The 27,158-nt window shown below is 38.4% G+C and overlaps 1 protein-coding gene across 5 annotated transcripts in view; it reads left to right on the forward strand.

Annotated features, from left to right (window-relative positions):
• GULP1 (GULP PTB domain containing engulfment adaptor 1) overlaps positions 1-27,158 on the forward strand; it is a 163,645-nt gene that overhangs the window by 41,894 nt on the left and 94,593 nt on the right. For 4 of the 5 annotated variants that reach the window (XM_049806270.1, XM_049806262.1, XM_049806240.1 and 1 more), the window contains exon 2: positions 14,498-14,616. The exons of the other annotated variant lie outside the window; for it this stretch is intronic. The gene's annotated coding sequence lies outside the window, so the exon portion shown is untranslated. The remainder of the gene's footprint in view (positions 1-14,497; positions 14,617-27,158) is intronic. 5 annotated transcript variants of the gene reach the window in all.

Raw genomic sequence — 27,158 nt, forward strand, 5'->3', positions numbered from 1 at the left:
GCTTAATTTTCTTCATGATTCCACTTAGTTGCTTGGCGTTTTTTTTTCTTCTTATCAATTTTGTGTTATGACGCAGTCATGATGTGAAATAGTAGAGGATGAGAATTAATCTTTTTTTTTTTTTTTTTTTTAAACCATTGAGTTCTGTACACGGAAAGAGTGCTGGAGGTAGCATGCGGGGGACAAAGGCTTCGATTTAGATGCTGTCCGCTGTACTTTGATCCACAGGAGAAGTTCAGCATTGTGGGAGGAGGGTCCCATGTGCTCCAAGTGGTTCTAATCTCAACTGAGAAACTCCAAAGTATCAGGAAAATCCAGGCTGTGGTTGAAGGACACTGCAAGGGTGTGTTTAGGCCATTACAGGGTGGCAAAAGTGATATAATCAGCAGTGCTTCCAGGTGTAGGTCTATGAAATAGAAACAAACAGGAAACTTTTCAGAAAAATCTTAAGGGGATGCAGTATTACAGCCTAGCAGAGACTTAGTCATGGGAACTTGTGTGAGACAGTCTGAAAGCCCAGGTAAAGACCTTCTGTGAGGAGTATGCGGCAGCAGTGTTCACTGCATGATTTCAAAATACTAAGAGAGGGAATCATTCCCCAGTTTGAATCATGTTAATTCAGATTTTTAGGCAAAGATAGTGGGTCAGATTACAACTTTTCCTGCAAGCTGTATGGAGTTTCTGCCTTCCGATAGATTCACTGATGTTAGTCCTTCATGTTGGCAACTACCAGTGTCTCAGCCTGTCCATCCTGATTTGATGAACTTCTGTGTCTTTGTTTGAAGCCTTGATTAGAAGTGATATGCTGCAGAATATCTGGAAGGTCAGTGTATGTTCTGAAGGTGTCATTGTATCTGTTAGAGGAATCCTGTGGACTGAAATCACTTCCTTAATCTTTCTTTAAATGGTGCTCTATATGTTTTAGTTGTAATCACTGTAACTTCTTTTTTATTAATCAACTGAACTCTTGACACATATTCATGTGCAGATAGCAGGGGCTTATCTCTGAACTCTGCCAATCCTTAGCAGTTGATTCAGTGTCAATGTACAAAATTCACTAGCTTTCATAATGGAGGCATTTTTGATCAACGAATGTTACTGAATCAATAAATGTTGACATTGCTTTTATTCATGAGTTTTGATAACAGCAGCCATTACAGTAGCTACATCTAATGTATCATAAGATATAAATTTTATACTTTGGATAATTTCTGTGCTGAGGGCATTTTCTCATAAGTGATGTCACTGTCAGTTGCTCCAAATGTGACTTTATATTAATATGTAGCTACTATCTACATTATGCTAAAAAAAGATATCAGTTACTTGGGATTAAGTGTTGTATGATTTGGAGCTCTTAATCTGTTTTTATTTACTATTTGGAAAACTTCAAATTGTTTGGGTTCTTTTCCTAAATAAACCCAGGATTGGAGAGTTAAACTAAATTAGATTTTGATGTTCAAGGCCTTTGCTCACTATTTGATACAGAGCAAATGTATTTTATTATTGGGAAATAATACAGCCATTTGGAAAATTACTTAGGCTACAATATTTGTGTTGGCAATTTTGTTTTCCAGGCATAACAGTTCTGTTTTCTTTCTATACCCATTTGTGGAAAGATTAAATCATCATAAATCATGTTTTCAAGGGCTGTGATGCTCAAGTTACTCTGTTGTATGCAGCTCTGGGCTGCATGGATTTAGGCAAGCTGTCAGCTGGAACCTGGCCTTATTTAAATAATTTCTTATAAATCACAAGCTGAATCAAACTTTTATCACTGGATAAAAATATATATATTTTTTTTTAAAACTGGCCCCAAATGAGTAACTTGTCAGAGTGTTTAAATCAAAATTGCTATCCAAACGAGAGGAAAAAAGCAGAGTATATGCTTCCTTAAATCAGCTTGAGATAAGCAGACTGTAGGCTTACAAAGAAAGGTTTGTATTCTAGTTTTGGTTGGGTTTTTACAGGACTACTAGATTTAGAGAACCTAGACTGAAAAATCAGTGTATCCAGTTGCTTAAATACGGTGATGTGACTGTTCCTCTAGGGGTGAGGAGCAGGTGTCAATCAGTTGTCTGGATTTTCATTGATTTTAAGTGGTGAGACTGTTTTAAGTCTGGGAACAAAGTTTAGTGTTTGCTGAAAAGTTCAGGCTTAATCTGTATGACTCCTTGGTGTCTCAAACTTGAAATATGTTTTTATGTCTGAGGAGGACTATGAGTTTGAACACAGGATTGCCTCTGATGTGCAGAAGTTCTGAAGTCCCTTTAAAAAGAGAAGTTGGGACACGTGATGAGGCCTATGTGTTGACTATTTCAAAATAATCTTAATTTGTGTATTGCTATTTGGACTTCAGTAAAGCCTGAAAACCACAGCTTTTTCAGGAGTGAATAATTAGTGTGATAGGTAGTTGAACATAACCACAGCCTTATATTTCTTTTTGCCTGTCAGTGTAGCAAACTGGAAAACTTTTCCGGCACTCAATTCACAGCTTTGTTTACTTAACATATTAAGCACAAGATTGTCCTTTTTGAAATGTATAAGGAATGTTTTCCAAGGCTTTGTGGGGAGGGGAAATCAATTTAGTACAGCCATCTACTATAAATTCCTCGCCCCGCTTCCAGCAATGAAATTTAACTTGTTTGTGTCTATTCTCCACCTTCCCTGTCTCCTCTAACTCCATTCCCAGCTTTGTATCTGTCTTTAGACAATGTTCATAATCACTATCTTGTTTTCTTACTGTGGTAACAAATAATGTCTGGAGTACACACTGAAATCTGGCTTAGTACAACTAAAGTGTTGTTTAATTTTTTTTTTTTATTTTTTTCCATCTCCATTTGTTAGTGATAGCTCATGAGGCTTTCCATTAAATATTTAACAGCTCTTCTTAAATGTTTGACTCGTGAATTTACAGTGATATGTGACTTTCCTATCTTCACACAAAATTTCCTAGTCAGAGAGATGCATTTGCAGTATGTCCTCAAGGCATCACTGGTGTTTCTTGCTGTAGAGACTGCTTTTTTTGCTGCATGGTGAGTGTGATATGTTCAGGGCTGATTTCATCTGCCTCTATTAATTCTGCAGTGGATGTGCATGGGCAGTATTTCTGGCTGATGCAACCAGTAATTTGAACTTGCCAGGCTATAGCAGCTGTATGAGGAAACCATCCTTACCAAACAGTAAATCCCACACTACACAGGGTTACAATATAAACCTTTTTTTACAATGAAGAGGGATCCTGTGGGAATAAATTCAGTGCAGTGCAGAGCAGCTTCAGAGGGCAAAGCTGCTCTTAAAGGCAGAGGTGTTTTTACCATCAGCGAGGAACTTGGACTCTTGGCATCTTCACACGCTCAAGTCCACAGAAAACAAAGTGGTCTTGCATGAATCGTGCTGAGGAAGAAGCAGTATTATAATTACATTAAAAAGTGTACAGAGGAAAGAATTCCAAATCCCAACTTCTAAATCAAGAAGTCTGTGTCTCTTGATTGCAAAAGAACAGCTTCTGAGCCTTTCATTGCTCTTTCTGTCTCATCCCTACTCAAACTTAAAGGGGAAAGGGGTGAATAGCTGAAGGAAAGATTGCTTGTCTGGTTTTAGGACTCTCTGGGGAACCATACCACTAACTGAATTATAAAATGCAGAGAAATTGTATATTGGTGCTGTATGCCTGTATACACACACACGCAAGTGCATATGTGCTTACACGTATACATACTCCTTCTATTCATTCCTCAGAGACGTCAGGAAGAGTAACTCACTGCCTTATGCTTTTTTTTTTTTTTTTTTTTAGTAAATTAGTGTGCTCGTTTATCACTGTTTTTTTGATCTCATGAGACTGTCATGATCTGCTTGAAACTATTTAAGCTCGTAGGTGTTTTGAAGCTAGCATGTGGGTATAGAGCAGAAAAGCTTTTTTTAAAACCTCCACATGAATTAAAATATTCTGACAGTCAAATATTTTGGTTTGGATTTTTTCATAGATGTCGTAGACATTTAAAGATTTCTTGTCCCACTCTTTTCTAGCAGAATACAAATATTAGCTGGTCACAGAGTATTTCATGTTTCTGTGACATCTTTTACAATATGCATTAAAGTGTATCATGACAAGCTTTTGTATTTATATTTGTAAACAACTATCTCATATGTATGTATATCTGCAAATCAGTTTATATGAGAATAAGGGGTTTGTATGTGCGTAAAGACTGGGTATTGAGGAAAAAATTGTGTGATCATTTCTTAGATAATGAACTCCAGGCTGGTGGTGTCTGTTGTAAGGCAAGCAGCTGTATGTTAGTTTTCACAGTAGAGCTGTGTGGTATTCTTGTTTGATAACTGTTTTGATTCAGTTTCTTATAAATATTTTTTGAGGTTAAAATTAATAAATGAGGTGTAGTAGTAAAAGATTTCTATTCATACATGGTACTTACTTACCATACAATGAAACGTATTTTAATTTCTGTTAGCTTCCCCTACTTAGTTTGCCCTCCAAAATAAATACTGGCTACCAATAGCTGAAAACTCCTGTGAGTCTTTTTCTAATTTTTCCACGAGTGATTTGCTTACTCATGCAGCTTGGTGTGCTCACACTGTCTCCATTCTCCAGGTCAGTAATCAAGGCACAGTTAGGTGACATTTAATGGTCAGATGAGAAATAAGCGTAGAACTGTATCTTAACTCTCAAGTCACTTGCCTGTCTGATTTTTATGCTTCATTGTTCTTCTGTGTTTTTATGAAAATTTCTGTTGTCCAGCACTGCTGCAGCATGTACATTGTCGTGTTTTCTACATTACTGATTTTTAGTGGGAATAATAATAGAACGAGCAGAAAAAAAATTCATGACAGTATCAAGAAAAACGAAACATTAAATGTATTTTCTGAAAATAAAATGGGTTCATTGGCTATATGGTCATTCTGGCAGGTAGATCAACCCTTGTCACAGTGGTAAAGGCTAGTCAGTGGTTCATAGTTGGCTTATCTGTGCTGAGCAGAGTAATTCAGATTAGCCAGTGACTTCTGCTAGCTGACTAAATTGCCCCTGTACTCTTTCCCAGTATCTGTAGGGGAGTATGAAGGAATGATCTCTGTTGACCTGTCAGTGGTGATGCACTGCCTGAATACCTGGCAAGACAAATGAAAATGTATGTCCTGAAGATGATGTGCTCTGAATCAATTTTAAGCATCTCATATTAATGTGTTAAAACAAATCATGTGTACCGTTACCTGGACCTGCGGCCTATCAAGAAGCTGTAGGATAAGTAGGATTTTAGACAGATTGCATTTCTTCAGTTTGCTTTTGGTTCTTTAGTGTACGGTCAGATTTTGGGACTTCTCAGCAACTGTAAGGAGAATTTCCTTGCTCTGGTCAGAGATATTCGAACTGTTACTTGGGCATAAATTAAAACATAGGAATGAAATAGAACATAGGAATGAAACAGTTGTTGCATCCTGTGATAGGGCTGTATATGTTGCTCGTTTCTCTAGTCTTAGAGATCTTAAAAATATCCATGGGATAAAATTCTCTCATGCAGAGGAATTAAGGTATATTCTGCTTTGATGTTTCTTCCCTGCTTAAGAATGCCTGCATCTTTAGTTCCACCTTTGCAAATACATTCTTATTTAAAGTGTGAGAAATGACTATGTCTAATCTGGGAATTTAATAATTTATTTTTTTTTCCCTAGTCTTTTCCTTGTATAGAGGACAATGTGAGTTTGCACTGTAAAAGATCAGAGCTCTCCTCTCCTGAGAAGTACCCTAACATCCTGCTCCCTGAATTGACCTTAAGAGAATAACTTGGCTATAGTGGATTTTGATTTTTTTGTACCAGTTGGTTTGCTCATTTTTATTTCCCTGAAAGCTCTTACCACCACATAAAAGTTCTGAAAGCTCCCCTGCCAATTTTTTTAAAGACTGTATGGCCAACAGGTTGTTTAGACAACCATTGGACTTGTCAGGAGGTTTCTTTTTGACTTGAATACAGTTGCTGTTACCGAATCCATGTTCTAGCTGCTCCCTTCCTTAATCTGCTGTAGCTCATTATTTTATGGAACTACTGTAATGTTTATCTTGCAGGGTGGTTTTAATTCTTTTGAGTACTTCAGCTTTGCTTTCTGTCTTCTGTTGCCCACCTTAGAATTTACTTTGGGCCTTTACATGTTAGTATTATGATTTAGTCAGGATTATTTCACATTATACCACAGATCTAAGTTTTTTTTGTTTTGTTTTTTTTAAAACTATATTGTCAGTATTACTTTATGGGTATGTAAGTAAAGCCAATTGTAATATGAAATACATAGATACCAAGGTGCTGAGACATAGAGGACTTTTAATCCTATCTCTAGAGTAGCAGATTCTTTTTTACATCTATTGGACTAGAATTATCTGTAACAATTATTTACATGACCCTGCAAAAGAAGAAGAATGTAAAATATTTTGCAAAAGAAAGAGGAGAGTATTAATCGCATTTAAATTCCGTAAGAATGCAATAGGGGATGCATCTATGAACTGGAGAAGATAGGTAGACAGGGATGGGTGTACAAGTTGGAAAGGGGAGTTTTGGAAGGACTGATTTTTTAGCTGAGGCTATTGGGGACTGTGGAGACTTTCCTTTCATGTGGATTTAAGGCTTGGATTTTTTTTTTTTAAATAGTATAATCAAGATAAGTGTATTTGCGCCGGATGTCCTGTATGTGTCCACTAGGACAAGTGTGATTATTCATCCAGGAGTTTTCAAAGAGCAAAGTTTAAATGGTTTGGAACATTATGCTCTGAGATGATGTCAAGCATACTGTACTTCACACATATTTTATAGCCTTGACTAAATGCTGTTTGGTGTCTTCTGAAATTGGCATAGCTCCTACTGGGCTATAATAATAAAGATGCATATTCCCTCTCTTGAGGCAGAATAAAAATGGAATATTTAGGAAGAACTTACACTACGTACTGGGACTTTTATAATTTGGAATGTACTCCGATAGCCAAGTTTCTTATGTGTGCTTCCCTTCCTGTGTGTTATTATATGATGTGGGTAGTATTGACTTGTGCATGATTGCCAAATCTTTTGGCATGTGTAAGTGAAAACATTATTTACAATTTTTATATATAGTGCGCTTATAAATATTTTTTGTTATCATGATAAACAGAAGGTGTAAATGAGGAGAGGTAGTGCTACTCAATGTTACAAATACTATTTTACCAACTACTTAAAGCTGAAGAGCTGCTGCTGTACTCTGAGACAAACTGTTGGCTTCTGTACAAGAACAGAGCACAGCAAAGGGACTTCCATGTCTTTCTCTGATAATTCCAGTTTAAGAACCTCTCTGCATGATTTCTGAAATGTCTGTGCCTTGAACACAACCAGTGAATTGCCTTAAATTTCTGCTGCATATCCAAATCCTTTTGCTGAGAGATGCTCTAGAAGCATAATTCTTGAAATATTGGTTACAGTGACAGTGAACAGTGCAATATGAATGAGTTTCTGAATAACAATTTGCTGGCAGGCAGCTATGTTAACAGCTTCAGGCACTGAAGGATGAACTGCAAATAAGCAAAAAAGAGTAGAGCCATTGGGTCAGCGATTCCCAGTTCCATTGCTCCTTCTGATCCAACCTTGAATGCGGTATTAATGAGTGTTGCCTTCCAGAGTGTCCTATGACCTTTTCTCTTGTTCTGCTTTTGCTGTGAAAAGTACAGGTGGAATACTGTTACTGTATAGTTACCAGAAAAAGTAGGGAGAGGCAAGTAAAAGTGTTTAAACTTTTTGTTAAGCAGGGTTTGAATCTCATGAGTGAGGTGTCAATCTAGGTGTGAATGACACTTAAATATGTGGTTCAGACTTGTTTTCTGGCTTGGATTTTATGTTAGTAGACAAGAAAACATTAGAGTGGATGCTGGCTTTAAAACCTGAGTTTGCAGAGGAGGGACTGAGGATTTAGAGTTTCTGCTGTCTTCAGGGAGATAGGAGGTGCTTGGCTATACAGGTTCAAGTAGAGCCACAAAGTCATTACATGTGGAATATGTTAATGATATTTTTCTAATGTCTGGAATATCAAACTCTTAAATAGTATAGATTTGGATTGAAAGCAGAAGTATGTTATTACAAAAGCTGAAATTACTACTTCTCTACCTCTTGCATTTATTTTTTTTGAAGAAAAAATTAGGAATAGAGCATCAGTGTGAGGGTATAGCATTTGCTTGTTGAGTTCAGTACTGTCATGATGATGAAGTGGTACAAGATAGATTTCACATTAGATCAAGGCAAAAAAATCTTTGTATGTTGTAACTCCAGAACATATTTTCTTATACAAATGACCTTCAGCATTTATTATCTTGGTATTCATATAAAGCCATGAGAGAAGCAAGTGAAATAGGTAAGCATGATGTGTGTCAATTTTAGTAATTACGCAATACATTTTGTTTGGCAGAATAACAAGGCAGTGAAATTACAATGTTGTGGTGCAGTATACAGCCTGTTAGAAAATGTTTCTGATGTATTAACACTCAGCTTTTATTCTACTAGTATACTACATCATTAGTCATTCTTTGGGGGTCTTTTTTGGACTTAGCTTACCAAGTTAGAGGAAGAGCATGAAAGGCAGAACACATTCTTGCTAATTCATAGAATCATAGAATAATGTGGGTTGGAAGGGACCTTTAAAGGCCATCTAGTCCAGCCCTCCTGCAATGAGCAGGGACATCTTCAACTAGATCAGGTTCCTCAGAGCCCCGTCCAACCTGACCTTGAATGTTTCCAGGGATGGGGCATCTCCCACCTCTCTAGGCAACCTGTTCCAGTGTTTCAGCAACCTCATCGTAAAAAAATTTATTCCTTATATGTAGTCTAAATCTACCTTCCTTTAGTTTAAAACCATTACCCCTTGTCCTATCACAACAGACCCTGTTTGTCCTCATCTTTCTCATAAGCCCCCTTTAAGCACTGAAAGGCCACAGTAAGGTCTGCCCAGAGCCTTCTCTTCTCCAGGCTCAACAGCCCCAACTCCCTCAGCCTTTCTTCATAGGAGAGGTCTTCTGTCCCCCTGATCACTTTTGTGGCCCTCCTCTGGACCCGCTCCAACAGGTCCACGTCCTTCCTCTGCTGAAGGCTCCAGGGCTGGGTACAGTACTCCAGGTGGGGTCTCACCAGAACAGAGTAGAGGGGCAGGATCACCTCCCTCAACCTGCTGGCCACGTTTCTTTTGATGCAGCCCTGGATACAGTGGGCCTTCTGGGCTGCAAATGCACATTGCTGGCTCATGTCCAGCTTTTCATCCACCATTACACCCAAGTTCTTCTTGGCAGGGCTGCTCTCAATCCCTTCATCCCCAGCCTGTATTGATACCAGGGGTTGCCCCGACCCAGGTCTAGGACCTTGCACTTGGCCTTGTTGAACTTCATGAGGTTTGCATGGGACCACTTCTTGAGCTTGTTCAGGTCCCTCTGGATGGCATCCAAGCCCTCAGGCATGTCAGCCGCACCACTCAGCTTGGTGTCATCTGCAAACTTGCTGACGGTGCACTCAATCCCACTGTCTATGTGATTGATGAAGATATTAAACAGTACTGGTCCCAATGCAGACCCCTGAGGGACATGACTTGTCACCGATCTCTATCTGGACATTGAGTCGTTGACCACTCCGCTCTGGATGCGGCCATCCAACCAATTCCTCATCAACCAAACAGTCCACCCATCAAATCCATATCTCTCCAATTTGGAGAGGAGGATGTTGTGGAGGTCTGTGTCAAAGGCCTTATAGAAGCCCAGATAGATGACATCCATAGCTCTTCCCTTGTTCACTGATGTGGTCACTCCATCACTGAAGGCCACTAGGTTGGTCAGACAGGACTTGCCCTTGGGGAAGCCACGCTGGCTGTCTTGAGTCACCTCCCTGTCTTCTATGTGCCTTAGCATAGCTTCTAGGAGGATCTGTTCCATGATGTTCCCAGGCATAGAGGTGAGGCTGACAGGTCGGTAGTTCCCAGGGCCCCCCTTTCTACCCTTTTTAAAAACTGATGCAATGTTTCCCTTTTTCTGGTCACCAGGGACTTCACCTGACTTCCATGACTTTTCAGATACCATGGAGAGTGGCTTGGCAACTACATCAGCCAATTCCCTCAGGACTCTGAGATGCATCTTGTCAGGTCCCATAAACTTATGTATGTTCAGGTTCCTCAGGTGGTCTCGAACCTGATCTTCTTACAGGGAGGGACTTTGCTCCTCCAGTCCCTGCCTTGTGGTCCATCCACTTGGAGGTGTGGGAAGAGAGATTGCCAGTGAAGACTGAGGCAAAAGAGTTGTTGAGTACCTTAGCCTTCTCCTCATCCATTGTTACCTGTTTGCCAGTCTTGCTCATCAGGGGCAGTACACTTTCTTTGACCTTCCTTTTCTGCGCCTTGGCCTTCCTGACCCCATCCCTACACAACTGGGCAGTGTCCCTGTACTCTTCCCAGGATACCTGTCCCTGCTTCCACTGCCTGTGCATTTCCTTCTTGCCCTTTAGTTTGACCAGCAGGTCTCAACTCGGCCATGCCTGTCTCTTGCCTTCCTTTCCTGATTTCTTACACCTGGGGATTGAGAGCTCTTGAGCTCTGCGGAAAGCATCCTTAAAGATCTGCCAGCTCTGTTCTCTTCCCTTGTCCCTGAAGGCAGTTTCCCAGGGGGTCTTACTGACTAACTCCTTGAACAGCTGGAATTTTGCTTTCCTAAAATTCAGGGTCCTGACTTTGCTCTTTGCCTGATCCATACCCCTCAGGACTGCAAACTCCATCACTGCATGATCACTGTGGCCCAGGCTGCCTCCGATCTTGATATCCCCAATTAGCTCATTTGCGTTGGTGACCTTCAGATCCAGTATCACATCCTCTCTGGTATGGCAGTCTATTACCTAGCTTAGGAAGTTATCCTCAGTGCATTCCAGGAGTCTCGTGAATTGCCTACAGCTCACCATGCTACTTTTCCAGCAGAAAGTAGGGTGGTTGTTGGGGTGGTTGAAGTCCTCCAGCAGGATGAGAGCCTGTGAGCATGATGCCTCCTGTAGCTGGAGTAAGAAGGCTTTGTCACTAGGTTCCCCTCGACTAGGCGACCTGTAGTAGACACCAACCAAAAGGTTCCCTTTGTTGCCTTGGTCTCTAATTCTCACCCATAAGCTTTCAACCTGCTCATGGCTATTCTTGAAAGACAGTTCTTCACACTCTATCCATTTCTTGATGTAGAGGGCAGTGCCTCTGCCCCTCCTTCCTCGCCTGTCCCTTCTTGAACAACCTGTAGCCACCAATAGCCTCACCCCAGTCATGGGATTCGTCCCACCAAGTTTCAGTAATGGTAGCTAGGTCGTAGCTTCCTAGCAGCATGGTAGCTTCCAACTCCTCCTGTTTGTTGCCTGTGCTGTGTGCATCAGTGTAGAGGCACTTCAGCTAAGCTGTCGGCTGTGTCACCTTAAGAGGAACACCCTTTAGTTCCTTTGAGGTATTTTACCAGTGTTTCCCTGTTGGTTCCCGTTACCTCGGGAGCCTCTGGCTTATCTCCATAAGACTTGCATGCTCCAGTGTAGCCAGCACGTCTTGGAGCAACAGGCTGAGGGCCCTTGCTAGCACTCTGTCTCTCTAACCTTGATGTGTTGTCCCACAGCTTGTCATGGGTGAGCCTGATATTATCCCCCTCCCCCTTCAAGCCTAGTTTAAAGCTCTGTCAATCAGCCCTGCTAGCTTGTGAGCAAAGACCCTCTTCCCTCTTTGAGAAAGGTGAATCCCATCTGATGCCAGCAAGTCTGGTGCCATGTAGACCATCCCATTATTGAAAAAACTAAAATTGTGGCAGTGACACCAGCCATGGAGCCATGTATTAATAGGCTGGGCCCATCTGTTTCTTCCAGTGTTACTGCCCACAACTGGGAGGAGAGAGGAAAAAATTGCCTGTGGTCCAGATTCCCTTACCAACTATCCTAAGGCCCTGAAGTCTCTTTTGATTGCCCTTGGACTATGCGTTGCAGCTTCATCGCTGCCCACATGGAAAAGCAGTAACCGGTACCAGGCTAGGAAGTTTCCTAGCGCTGTCTTTAACCCAGGCCTAAGAGAGGCAGCAGACTTCCCTAAGGAGAGGGTCTGTCTGGTATGCTGGACCCTCTGGTTCCCCTCAGAGGGGAGGGGAATTATAGAAATAGAATTATAGAATTTTAGAATTAGAGAGAATTACAGAAAGAGAGGCAAACTAGCAAAAGAGATTCCTGTTCAGATTTTCAAGTTTTTTGTCAAGGGTTGCTTTTTAGAGGACTTGCCAGTTGTTTCTTAACTTTCTATAGGAAAAATGGGAGAGAAAGTTAATGGATTTTTTCTACTAATTTGTTGATAAAAAGCCAGTGATAATTGTGTGGTACACGCAACAGTACAGATCAGCATGTCTGAAGGACATACTCTGTTGAGTATTGAAGGATTTAGTTAATCAACTTGCTGAACCCGTGTTAAGTATTTTGATGTACGTAGATAACAGACTTACCAGCAACTTGCTAGATTACATTGTTTGGAATATTAGTATTCAAAGATTTTAAGTTTTGTTTGGTAGGTCTGACTTTAGTCCCTAGCAGCATAAATAGGCTAAGTAAGTGCCTGGTACAAGGTCCTGAAGCCTTTCTGTCCCTCTGATGCTATTCCACTTCTTGACTAGGAAAACAAAATCAACAAAAAGTGCCTTACCTAAAATAAACTTTAGGTAAGAATCTAGGTCTAGATTTGAGTAATATTTGATCATGTGGCTAGCTTTCAGTAGAGACACTCAGAGGTTGAAGTTTAATATGAGCTTAACTTTCATAGCGAATTGAGACCACAGTGAAAACTTCGGAATTTCACTTTCATAAATATCAAGTGCATGTGTGATAGTATAAAATCTTAGAGATGACAAAAATAAAAGACGATAGTTCAGACAATCACTTCGTACCAAATTTGTCATCTATTTTATTATTCTTTCTTCTTGTGTTTCTATGAAGATATAAGCGTGATCTAGTGGTAAGAATTATGTGTTTGATAAGGAATGCAGTACTTAAATTGTATCACCTATTTATTCATTGTAGTGGAGTAAGTATTGGGCTGCAATTATTTTTGGTAGGCTCTGTGCTGTAGCTGAAAAGCCTTTGACATTTGTGCTTCTCCAATTTGTAATTGAAAAATTATTTTAAAATCCTTGAATGCAAGAGCTTTGTGGTTCTTTATAACAACTGGCTGTAATGATAAATCAAGTCGGGGGGAGTTGTCAAATAAGGTGGTAGAGGCATTGGTGCAGTCACCTGGTTTTACTTGCCACCTTGACTAATGACATAAGAAAGAGGGAAAACATAATTAATTGGATTGATTTAGGTGAAACTCATTTGAGAACTAATGAAAAAAACTGTGACAGTTAATAGACGAAGTGGTACAAGGTAAGGAAGGACTGTGTAATATGATGAGTTTTGGTTTTTTTTGTTTTCTTTTGTTTTGTTTTTTTCTTGAAGTGAAGGGGGAAAAGCAACCATGTCAGGGAAAGAGGAATGAAATAGACAAACAAGAAATGAAGGAAAAAAAATAGCATGAATTCATATTCCTCACAAAGATGAGTTTTTACACTAAGGCAGCAAAAGATAAACCAATGAAAGGAATGTATAGAAGATTTAGAGTTACTTATTCATTTCATGGATCAGGGGAATAATATTCCCTTGCCGATTAGGTAAAACTCTAGGTCTTGATATCTACATGCCTGAAAGTTAACAGACCCAAGAGGATTGAAGGCAATAGTACAACTAAACATCTCTGAGTGAATCATCCAGAATATCAAGATTTAAATTGGTATGGCTTATCCAAACGTTCAGCAAGGGTAAGAGTATTTTTAAGTCCTCTGTAAATATCTTAAAATGGAGAACATCAAGAAGTGAAGGCCAGGTTGGTTACTTCGGAGGGACCAGGCCCCATGCTGCTCTCTGGTAAAACCAGAAACAGAGCAAGAACAGACTTCTTTGTCTCCTGGTTCTGCAGGAGAGTGGATTGAACTTTCTTATGTGGAAACCAGATGTGGTGCCATTTCTACAGACACATTTCCTAGCATCCGTGGAAGTGCAGTATTTTCTGTTTTTAATTTTTTTTTTAAATTGTGAGACTACTAATCAATTTTTCCTTAAAGGAGCAGGATTTTGGTCTAATGCTGCATGCCTTGTGCATCTCATATTTAGTGGAATTAAATTATTAAATGGTCAAGGTACTGTTCTGTGTGTTAAATGGTTGTTTTGTCAGTGTAGGGCAGTTGTGGATAAGGAAATAATGGGAAAATATTTGTATCAGAATTCCTGTTTGAAAATACAGTTCTATTGGTCCCAGCATTTTAGTCTAGTTTAGTCCTTTCCAGCAGGATTCTATTAAATTGTTTTAATTATTTCCATTAAGCTGTTCATACTAAATTTCTCTAAAATAAGAAAATAATTTCTATGCTTTGATAATACACTAATTCACAACTAATAACTGTCATTTTTTCTTTTTATTCTAGTACATGAGAAACTAAAGCAGCAGTAACAAAGGTTCAAAAATGTTGACAAATGAGTGATCTATTCCACGTGAGAATTAGTATCTGCTCTGTACCTTGGCAAGAAATTTGAATGCAGAAGGGTAAGCTGGTTTTGCTATGAACTGCTTTACAGAAAAGGATTATGCAAATATTTGAATTTTTCTTGGTTGAGATTTTTAAGACTGGAATGAATGATTCAAATTAGATTTTTTGTTTCTTTTCCATTTGAAGTGCTTGTAACAAAGCCAAAAGCCTAAGTTTATAGACTTTAGGTGTTAGAGAGGTGATCCTGTCCATTTCTCCTATTAAACAGTACCCTTGACATGAAGTCAGCTGCAGAGTGTAGGGCAGGACCAAGCTATTGACCCAAAGCTCTCACGGTCTAAGTAACTGTGTTTCAGTAACCCTGTTGCTGAGTGAGAGAATGCTTGTTGGCATGACTATTACAAATTGTCTTTTTTCTCTCTCTTTTCTGTCTTTCTGTCTGTCTTTCTGTCTCCTTTTTTATGCCCCTGTGTTCTCCACAACTGATAACTCAGTGCTTAGATTGAAAACACTGCTACAGTTGACTGATGCTGCAGTCCTCTTGCTTCTCTTCTCTTTAACCTAGAGAGAAAGGTTTGTCTGGATAAAGGAAAAGGAGCAGCTGTCAGTTTCCATTGATTTATTGGAAAAAAAGGCAGAATTGGGGGACTTAAAATGTTATGGCTAAGAGTTTATTTATGGAAGTGGTTGTGATATACTTGTCAAAAACATTAAATAATTTAAATGTTTTCTGAGTGTGGGTAGGGAACTAGAACTCTAGTTTTCTAGAACTCTAGAAAACTGAATATTTCATTTAGCTCAGTGAAAGGAAGGTAAGCTAAAACTATGTAGCAAATTTTTTATTGTTTTGAGGTGAGGATAAGCAAAAGCATTTGTTTAGCAATCTAGTGGTTAACAAAAACTTTATCTTGGCTTGCTTCTTTCAGTTGCAGCAATGTGCTGTAGAGCAAGTGCATATCACTTCATTTGATTATAAATCCCCAAATCTATTGAAGTACATCTGAGAAAGTGTAGAGCTGAAGTCAGATTAGGTTGAGTCAGTCTGTTGATGCTGCTGGCTTTCCCAAAGGTTTTCTTTAATCTGGCACTGAGATGGTTATTGCTGTGATATTATAGCCTCTTCAAAGTACTTGTGATTTCATTACTTCTCAAAAACAGGTAACTAGTGTGCAGTTCCCTTCTGATCTCCTTTGTATATCCTAATGTCTCCAGCATAAGTGTTACGCAAATACTATGTTTCAAGTAAAAGTTTCTTGGATTTTGAATTATTGCTATGGCATTATCTGGTAGGTTGACCAAGGATGACTTCAGTTACTGCTGGTTTTCAGGAAATCAGTGTGTGTGTGTGTGTGTGTGTGTATGACTTCATGCTATTACTTCCCAATTCTGTCTCAGACGGGTCCTATGGTTCTCACTTCCTGGGTGGTTGAGATGAAATGCTGTCCTTGACTTTTCTTCTAAAATAAAACAATGGGTATACAAGCCCTTAGCTTTCTTCCTTAGACTCTTTCACTACTTAGGCAAGAGTTTCTTTTTGAAAGATCTTTCTTATGAGTCAGATGGGAGCTGAGACCAAAAAAAACCAGTGGAGAGCACTGGAGAGAAATAATAATTAAAAAAATAAATAATCAAAGCTTGCCACTTGCAAAAGGATCTTGTAGCCTGGGAACAAATGGAAGGAGACTGATCCTTTCTTTCTGACAACAGTAACTCAATCTCTCCCATGTATGTACTGGATTCTTCTTTTATCTCTGCACTTGGAAAGGACTACCTAATGGGTCTCTCCTTCCACAGGGTGGGGCAAAGCCAGACCCATTGGCAAAAAATGTTGTTGATAGGACTTATTACCAGTCCAAAACACAGACTCATTTTGTAGATACAGACTTACTTGAAACAGATTTATTTAAGATGCTTAGGTAGAAATTCTTTTGCTGATTTGCAGCAGGCTTATGTAGTATTTGGAATTCTGGAATTTAAAGACAAAGCTGGTTTTATGTGCAAAGTCCTTTCTTTTAAGAACGTTGAATCCTTGGGCTTTTAAAGGTGTATTAAAGGTGTATGTAGTTTTAGTGTCCATCACTGAGTAAATGAAGAATGTAACATTGCAAATTTCTGGCAGAAATTACATGGTAAATGCGTAGACTCGCACACAGAAACCTTTAGGGCCAGGATTAATCACTCATATTTTCAAAATCAGAAGTTGTTCCGTGACAGTATCTAAAAACTCCAAAACGGTGAATGTGTTCTAATTTCACTGCAGTGAAGTTAAAAGAAATGTTTCAACTTCCCTGTGTTATTTTGCAGAGGGTTAGATTTATTTTTACTGTAGCAGTAATGTACTACAGTAGTAAATGGTAGGAGGTTCTAGCATGCGTGACCTGGTTCAGCTGGATAACACTATTGATTTTTTTTTTTTTTCAGTGCCTCTGCTTCAGTTAAATTTAACTTCATTCTTGATTAGCTCAGTCGTAAGTTGTCATTACAGCATTCGACTCCCTAAGGACATGATCTATAAGGCAGATTTTTCCAGTGGAGGGTCATGATTCAGCTAATTTACACATAATTTTAACAGCAGTTGGCCTAATACCCTGAAGTGGAATCTGAGGTACTTGAAGTCCAAGAGTGTAATACCATAAATTAGTGTTTATGTTAAGTACTCTTTAGAGACCTGCAGGAGGGGCCAGTGGGACACGTAATGCCCCGTGTGTTTTCAATAGGCATGTGAAGCTAAATTCTCAAGGAAGATTAAGAAAGCAGTTGCACTTCACCCAGAATTGCCATTTAACATTTCATTGGGAAAGCTTTGTTTTGTCGAAGTTGCCATAGTATTTGTTTGCCCAGACTTTGTATTTGGATTTATATTTTAATGGCCTATTCAAATAAATGGGCATAATAAAGATGTCTTCATGTGGTTAGAGCAAGCTAATGAACTCTGAGTTTTGCATTTACTGATGTTTACATTTCTTGTAAGTTTAGGGCTGAGCTGTGTTCAGTTACTTAAAACAATTTTTCTAAGATATAGAGAATTTGTTTCCATGTTAGCATCTAAATGGTTTTGTCAAGCTGAGCTGATGTTTCAGAATGCTGTAGGCATCTGCTGTAGGCAGCAGATTGAGGATAAATGAATTGAATTTGTGTCTTTTCTGGCTATTTTGGTGCAGCCTGTCTGTGGGCTGAAGTGTGACTGTCACTTCACCCAAGATAAGATTGTCCTGAAAGATTTCCTGTGTACATTCATGCCGTGATTTCCAGTTCAGCACCACAGTACAAGCTGGTGCGGAAGTTAGCAGAGACAGTCCTGCTCTTCTTCCACTTTGTAATGCTTACTGTCAGCCCTTTTTGTTGGCACGAGGTAAGAGAAAACTTCAACACAGTTTGTTTTGGTTTTTTCCCCTGCCCAGTTCCTTGACAGAGTTGTCTGTGCAGGACTGCTTGTGCCAGTGCAGGAGAAGGGTAGCATGGGGGTGTTGGAGACAGAAGATAGAGTAACATCAGAGCTAAATATTTCTGTGAAGTGGTTTTCAGCCAGCTAGATGGTGAGTAATTAAGGTGCATTACTAAAGTTTCTAAAAAAATCAGAAACTACTGTCTAGATGTTTTTTTAAGTAGCTGTACTTTAATGTGATTAAGTCAAAACTGTACAAAACATTATCTCATAAGGTAATAACTGAATTTATGGGAGATGGTTTGGATCTGTATGTTTTAATATTAACCATGTATAACTAACAAATATATACATTAAAAAGATTTTTTTCCCTTAAAACAATTAAAACCATTTTTGTATTTGGATAGTGTATTTGTATGGTATTCTAAGTGTGAGTAAAATATACTAAGATGGTGTTCAAATAGGAGTGTGGAGTTATGTACACAATCTGGATTTCGAAAATAGTTGCTATAGATCTTTAAGCCTACAACAGAAGTAGTGAAATCTAGTCTTATTTTCAAGGTGTTTGCCTGATTGGGTTGGGGTTTTTTTTGGTTTGGTTGGTTGGTTTGGGTTTGGTTGTGGTTTTTTGGTTTGTTTGTTTTTTGGTTGTGTGTATTGATTTCCTAGATTCACAAGTGGATCCTGGTTTTAGGGGATGTAACAAATTTTGGTGTACCAGTACAAATTTGTGTGCTCCGTATTGTCGACCATGATCTTATTTAAAGCTCTGTTTCTCTCCTTCGCTATTTCTGCCAAGCTGCCATCATACCTCCTGTCTGTCCGCTGCTGGATCTCTGCTTCTCTTTCCAAACAGCTGGACTGGTTTTATCACTGTTTTTTCTTGGTTCCTTTTATTGCCTGTGGTACTGGCAAGGAGTCAACCAAGGCTGCAGCTAAATGATCAAAATGTAAAATTTCTTCCAGGTCTGTGTCAAGGTATTACCTTGAACTTCTTACAATCACCTTTATTACAGGCATCTTGCCATTTGGGAGAGAGTCACCCCTTTTTAGAGGGCCATTAAACTTTTGAAAGTTTGCAGGTGGTGAAGACTCAGCCACAATTCTAATTAAATTCTTCTTTATAGGCAATTATCCTTTTTTTAACCTGCTTCTAGGATGCATTATTTTTAATTTTAGTTCAGCATTAGGCTTTAGCATCTTTGAAAGTCAAGCAGTTATATCGTTTTCAAATGCTTTTATCTCAAACTTTTTGCAGTATTATTAAAATAAATGGTTGCATTACAGTGCCTTTTGGCATAATGTGTAAGGTCAAACTCTAATTACCCTTTATTTTAAGGTATGTTTGAAATGTAATTCTAGCTGCTTTATCCCTGTTAATTTAAATAACCATAGGAACCGAGGACTTGCCTACAGAAGAAAGGGGTTCATCAGTACCAAGATCTGCTCTGTCATTCAGAAGTGGCAGCAGCCAGAGAACCTACTTGATGCAGTTGATGAAGTTCTTGGATACCCTGCTGTATCAGTGCTCCAGTCTTTACAGTTCACTGTAATCTAACAAAATAGCCTGGTTCACTTTATGCATGACACAAGGAATGAAATGGTGTCCCACCCCATCACTCTCCAGCATGACAGGTGGAGATAGCTGTGTCTTAAGTGGTTTCCAGAAAGGCTGTCAACAGTCTGAGTACATGTAATCTGTGTTTTTAAAAAAGCAAACAAACAAAAATTAATGGATTTTGTTCTCGCATTTGTGATTCTTCCCACTTACAATGTACTGTGGCTAAGTTAAAAAAGGTTAATAATAACCTGAATATAAAAGCAGTAAAGTGCCTTTCCCTGCTCATTTGAATTACGTCCTTTTTGTAATAAGTTGCTACTTCCTTTTTATCCTCATCTTTAACTGTGTTGTGCTACAGAAGTGGGAAGGCTGAAGCTACCCAAAGTGTTTTCAAGGTCCTAGGTGTATTAGAAGTGATGTTTCCACAGTTCTGTAACCTTATTTCCTGATTTTATTAACTTTTTTGGTAATTGGGGCACTTTCACTTGCTCCTGGAATGGAGGTACAAAGACCAACTAGGTTTTCAAATGTTTTGAATGTGAGGAAAGTGTTGCTTCACCTAAAGATTGTCTAGGCTGTAAATGACAGCCTCGTTCATAAGATTTTGAGGGGTTTTACCTAAGTCTCTACTTTGACAGCTCAAAAACTTGATACATTATTTAGCCATTAATAAAAACTTACCTAATTGGCCATTAGGCATGTATACTATTTAAAACACCTCTTTTTTGCATTTTTAAGTGACTGGGATTAGAAATGGAGATGAAAAATCCAGACAAAGGAGATTTCTGAATAAATGTAATTGAATCTTGCTAGATTTAAACCAAAATCTACTTTAACAGACATGAACACTTAAATTTTGGTCTATTTAGGAAAAAAAAAATAAAAATCAAAGAAAATCAGACCTGGCTAGCCAAAAAGGTCATGTTTCAATGATGCAGAATAACAGAAAATAAAGGCCTGTCCTATTACTGTTTCTAACACTAGCACATTTTTTTTAAAAATTATTAAAGTCCTATGAAGCTTGTAGCACCTAAAATAAAAGCGTTTTTAAATAAACCTCAAAAAATCAGAAACGTGTGGATTAACTCTTATTTTAACTCATATTTTAAATTTGTTTTTTAACTTCTGCTGTTCTGGCGTTCGTGGTTGTGTGGTGTGTTAAGTAGGGATTCTTTCACAGGTCCTCTTCTATGTGCTGCCTTCATCTCTTCCTGTTTAAGAATGTTTTGTTTTCCTGGATGAATTTAATCCTTTTTGCAGATTTATTGCCTCAAAAGTAACTCTCAGGCATGTCCATTATCATGTGTTCACTCTGTCATACTGGGACATTAATATATAAGACTCTTAAAAAGCATATAACTTGACTGCCCCTCTGCCTTTGGTAATAGTTATGTCAGCAGCTCAGGGCTGAGGTGACAGTCCTAAGGGGTGGGTGCTGTGTTACCATGATCTATGAAGAGTACTGTCTTACCTTTGAATATATGACATGGCTCAGTGCTTTGGAATTTTTCATCACTAAGGTGCCATGTATTTTGTGAATTGACATTCAAACAATGTTTCAACAGATTCCTGAATGACAGTGTTCATCTAAAATTGCCAGTCTTAAGACTCTTAGTTTATTTCTTCTCTCTGCTGAATTGTTCAAAATTAAAACTTGCATCTGAATATTCTTCTACACCTCTGACTGTTGTACTCTGTGAGCATTCTCTCAAAACACAGAGTATGTTTCCAGGTGTTCGGTTCCCAGCACCTGATTCTGTGCCTTTTTTATATATGCTTCTAATATGGTTTCTCCAGCGTGTTCTGTGCTTTACTGCTAAATGGTGGGAGAAATGTGTTCTCTTGAACATCAGTCTCTGTGTCTCTGCTCTCCCATCTATAAAATGCAACTCTGACCTATCAGGTTGGCAAGCCCTTATTGTGTCATTAAAGAAGGTGTCAAATACTTGATAATGGCAGCTATGTGGATATTTAAGAAGAACAGATAGCTAAGCCAGGTGATTTTCTAGTAACTGAATTGCTATTGAGCTTAGAGAAATGATTTACTGCAGTTTAGTGAATTTCTGTTAATCAGATAAGCCGTGTTAATTGCACAGATACAGCTTCATGACAAGTACAAGATAAAGCACAGTATTTTAACCTTGAGTGACAGTGATCATTTGTTACAAATTTAAAGGTAAGTTTATATTTCTTTATTTTTTTGGTTTGAGGATTTGTGGATATCCTTGCTCCTAAAAATACTCCCCATTGAAAACATGATAAAACTGACTTTGTACTTGGAAATACTACAAGATTGTACTATTATAGAGCTTGGACCATACTAAAATCTAGCATAGAGTTTAGTGGTAGGTATCACAGAGCATTAGAGCTCTGTTCTTGGCCTTTACAGTGGCATCTTGTGCTCAGATTTTGATGCTATTGGGTAGGTATCTTTTCAATAGCAGAAATACAGCTTATGAACTCTTGCTGAAGAGGAAGATGCACAGATCTCTGATGGTTAGCAGTCTATTGAATAAAGATAGTTCTCAAAATTAACTTTTTCAAGGGGGGGAAATAGCCATGTCTGCTAGCAACTTTCCATTTATCACTGGTGAAGTTCTATACAATCTGGTTATTGATTCTGAGTCTGAAAAAGTACCAATTTGAAACTGGGACAATACAGATAAGTAAAAAGAGGTATCAAGAGGGTAAAAACAAAAATCATTTTGACTTTGGGATGAAAAGTGCAGATCATCTAATGCGGTCAACTATCAATTTGTATAATTTTGATCAACATATTGTAATGGAGTATTCACAAACCAGTCAAATCAATAGATGTAAATGTCACAAGTGAGGTTGTTCATCACCCTGAGCAAAGCAAAGATTTGATTTCATGTGAATGAATCTATTCGGTGCTGGAGACTACGGACACAGTGCCGGAATGCAGATGTGGGGAAAAAAAATAAATAAATTCTGTTTAATGTGAGTTGTGGGATAGAGTTGAAGTTGATACATGGATGAGAATTCAGGGCAAAAATGTGTTATCTCGTGCAAAGCAACCTAGGGAGGCTGCATAGGAAAGTTTTACTGGGTTTTGTGTGTACGTTTGCTCCCTTTTGCTTTAACCAAAAAAAAGGGAAAAGAAAACCCTGAAAAGTAAGTAACGTCCTTTTGACAGGAAGCTATGTAATGGTGCAGACCTGTATTTGTACCGCACATTTAGACCAGTCCTGCAATATCTTAAGAGCGCTAACATTTTAAATAATACGGTGGCAAAGTATTTGAAGACAAGATACCCCCTTAGTGTCATGAAATAGCAATAAAATTACAATTAATCCAAAGTTTCACAATATTGAATGCAAATAGCAACAACTAGCTGAAGAAAATTGCATGGTAAATGTATGATTATTTCCTAAATCAGATAATTGAGCAGAGTTCAAGGTATGGTGGTGAACACTCCTTCTTTTATTCCAGGCAGTTGGAGGAGAAACGCCTTGGATATAAATTTCTTAAATGAAAAGTAAGAGTATCATTTGGCAAAGAACTTGTTCAAGTGAACTATCCTGTGTTCACAGAGCAACAGCGAGGAATATGAAATGCCATCAATATCAAAAGGATTCATTAAGCTTGTATGGCCAGCTAGGACCATTTGAGAGACAGAATACCTCCTGCTGTGAGGGATCCCAAAAGCATAGTGAGGAGAGTGAGCTTTCTGTAGAGCTTCACTGGAATCCATGGTGAGTGCCTTGAATATGTACAAATTCAGTGATTCACAGTAGTACCACCAGCACAGTAATCCTTACTTGGGGCAGGGGGCGAATAGGTAGGGGTGTCATCCATCCCCTTTTGTTGATCTTAGCTGTGTTATTGGTCATAAAACGAGAAATGGCGCCATAAAATTAGTGGAAGTTGGCACACTGTCCTGTTTGTAGTTCCACTTTTCTTCTCCCTTTCTGCTTTGAAACCTCCACTTAGAGATCAGTTAATGAAATAGTAGTGAGATCTTCTGTTTGAAAAGTTACGTTCTGGTTCTGTACTAATGTTACACTAACTGTAAATTAAAGAGGAACTGTCTAAGATTGCTGTAAAAGATTCATTAAGAAAATATCTCAATTTTAATGTGCTGAATAACTACTATAAAGTATTTTAAGTTTAGAGACATCCTTAAACAGGAATGTGAAATTCAGAAGTCCTGGGTTTTACTGCAGCTGTCAATTCTTTCAGTGACATTGACAAGCCATGTATTGTGTCTCTGTCTTAATTTATGCATCTACAAGTTGGAATGGTAATAATCTCATAGGAGTACTTATAAACTTTACATAATGTCAGTAGATGGTTCTACATCCTTTGTTGAAAGATTTCATAAATGCTAAGTGCATTATGGGACAGGAAGCAGCTTTCCCAGCATTCACAAGCAACTACCTTCTGTTGTTACACCAATTTTGGCTGTAGCATTACTTTGGCTTTGGCTTATTAGTTCTGACTTCTTTATTTTTTTCCCCTGGGGGAGGGAGCATGGAGGTGGCTTATGAAACTCTACAGAGAATTTGAAGGAAATTCAGGGGTTGGTTCATTTGTTTTAGTTTAAGGTTGCCTTCAAATCACATTTTTCCTTTTGGCTTCTTCTTAAGTGCTGCTGTTTGGTTGTGTACATGTATTGTAAATTAAAAGACTGCAAAATACATTTTGTTTCTGATTGGCTTCATTCTAATGACATTTGAAAAGTTAATTCCTGCGAACTGGTGTAGACTCTAATTTGGGTGTTAAAGCCATTCAGTTTTCAGTGGCAGTATGTTGAGGTTTTACTGCTTAAAAGAACTCTTACACTAGCAGTTTCAGCAATATTCTCCTTTTAAAGGAACTACAAAGTGAAAAGAATATTTTAATTTGGCTGCTATAGTAAATATGCTCTAATCTTGTTGCTTCCGATTTTAATGGAGTTTAAAAACTTTGGTGGTATTAGTAGTTCCTGTGCTTTTTTTAAGAAGTCAGTGTCTGATTATAATAAAGGATAATTTCTGGAAGGTTAAACACACAAAGCTAAACCTTTTTTGAAAAATATCACTGAGTTGTGACCAGCAAGGTACCCTTTTGAAAATCCAGTTAGCAGAGACAATCACATTCTTGGATGAAATAGAAGGGTGAGATTAATTTTGTGCAATCACTTGTGCAGTGGAATTCCAAAAAGATTTAAACATAGGTACAAGAAACAAATTAGAGCTTGCACGCTCACAAAGTGAAGAAAAAGGAGCACAGAGGTTTGGCAGAGCGATCAGGAACTTCTGTCCACAAATACACTATAGTACTTAATGTCTCCATTACTCCCAGCTTACAACAATGCTTCGTCTTCAGTTCCTTTCCAGCTTATCAAGGCATGTAAGTAATTTTACATGTAACTTTCTCTCCTAGCTAAAGTAATGCTTTATGCTTTCAGTTTTCAAGGTAACGGCTAATTAGTCATTTTGATTTTCATCTCTGTCCCCCTCAACCGTAACAGAACTATTTTTTAAATTTTTTTTTTCTTTATATAGAAATTTGTGCTGTGGTTTACATCAGTATTGTTGAGATACTGGTTTCTTTCTTTGGGAAGTACAGTTTTTCTCAAGTGACCTAGATGCTGCTGTTCTGCAACAGCTACTTAAATGTTCTTGGTTTTAAAGGCAGAATCAAATTGGTTCGTAAGAATTCAGTAACAGTCTGTTTTGTCCGCAAGCTATCAGTGAGCCAGTTGAGAGTGCACATCTATGCATGTGCATATATATTCAAGCAATTTCCAAAGAATGAGCTTTGCTTGAGTTTTCTTGCATAAGTTTTCCATTAAAACAGAATGGGGTTTGGAAAACTGCAGAAAACTGTAGCTAAAGATGTGGTGTGTTTGAGTAGGATTTTTATAGCACTGGGCCATAATGACTATTCCCTATTACAGAAATTCTCGTATGTTGCTCAGCTCGCTTTCTTGTATAGTTGATTCTTTGTATAGCAACATTAAAATGTTTCCGAAAAGCAGTATTCAAGAAGTGTTCATGAAGTTGTGTTTGTATGTGAATCCAAACCATCGAGTAATTTAATTTTCATTAGCAACTACCAGTATTACTTGTATGTGATTGTCCTGGAAGTAACTTAAGTAATCTGAATAGTTATGCATGATTCATAAAATTGGCAATGTCAATGTATGTTGTTTGGGGAGGGAGGAGGAGAGAGTAGCATGTAATTTGGTGTAACAGTTGGATATAGGGTGCAGTTTTATGTTGATAGTTCTGATTTTGTCTCACCAGCTAGGTTTGGTTTTTGAAAGCAGCATTTTCTCAAGTGCATGAATGCAGTAGAGTCACTATAAGTTCTGTGGTTTTGCTATGGTTTCTTCTCTCAAAATGGTGTCTGTTGATAGCTATCTAGGAGAAGATTCTCTACGGCTGTGTGTTACAAGGATCTCATGAAAAAACATATGCACGCTGGTGGAGTTTTGCTCTTCATATGGGATGACAACAGTTAGCCCCTGTGAGCTGTGCTTTCCAAGGAAGTTAGCACTGGGTATTCAGGTGCTTAGTGCTTACTGGCAGGGACAGATGTTAAAGACGTATGAATACAGTTCAAGTGCAATTAACTTGTCGTCTTCACTTGCACAAATACATTTGAAAATCTGGTTTAAATGAGGTCATATTTGATACACTGTGAATCCATACTCTGGGTTCTTGAAACCTTGGTAGTGAAGCTTATATTTCTGAAAGGACTGAGGTGCTGTGAAACTGTCGCAGTTTTGCTTCAGTGTTTACAAATCTAGTCGCTGTACCCAAAGCCATAGATCAGAGTTGGTAGCTCAGATCTGTATAGAAAGAAAGGGAAAATAAATGCCTGGCATAGGCATTTAAGCCATTCAATAGGAAACTTTCTGGCAAGGGTCTGTTTCTGTTTTTTAAACACTGTTCTTCTGAAGTTTTGGGATTGTTTTTTTCTTCTTTTTTCTCTTTTTTTTCCCCCAATTTTCAACTTTGAAAACATTGCAGGTGTTGGTACCTACTTTTTGCATCCCTCTTCTTTTACATCCAGTAGTTGAGTTATGGGATCAGTCACTGAATCTGCTCTTAGCAGTTGTTTGAATTTTCTCTGTATACTTAGGAGGATGACCTGTGTTTATTTCTCTCCTCTGGTTCTGGAGGTTCAGCACAGATTGGTGCCAACCTGGGGAGTGAGTTGCTATGTGTAGTCGTTTAAGGATCATTGTCAAAGTATTGTATGCTTGTAAAGGACAGGAGAAGACATTCTTTCATCCCCAGATATTGGAGATGCCTCACTGAGGGTTTTTCTGTGGAAAGCTGAACAAACTGTGAACATGATGTTAGACTTGCAGCATGTTTGCACTACATGGAAGTTAATTGGAGCAGGGACTGTAATCGTGTCTTCCCAGTCCCAAGTAGCCAGTCTTATTCTGTGTATGATGCAATGATTGTTTGAGTCTAAAGTCGCTGATCTGTCACTCTTAAAAACTTACTTGTTCTCCTTGGTCTCAACTGTGTTAAAAGATACAGAGCACTCTTATCCAGGAAAATTGAAGAAATTCAAGTCTTTCTAGCTTGGAAATTCTATTATGTAGTAGTCTGTATCTCAGTAATTCCTACTAACTCTAGGATGGATCAGTTGACAAAGTCTCAAAGTAAGATTCATAATAACCATAA

Source organism: Accipiter gentilis, chromosome 1 (genome assembly GCF_929443795.1).
Source record: "Accipiter gentilis chromosome 1, bAccGen1.1, whole genome shotgun sequence".
In the NCBI taxonomy this organism is placed as follows: domain Eukaryota; kingdom Metazoa; phylum Chordata; class Aves; order Accipitriformes; family Accipitridae; genus Astur; species Astur gentilis.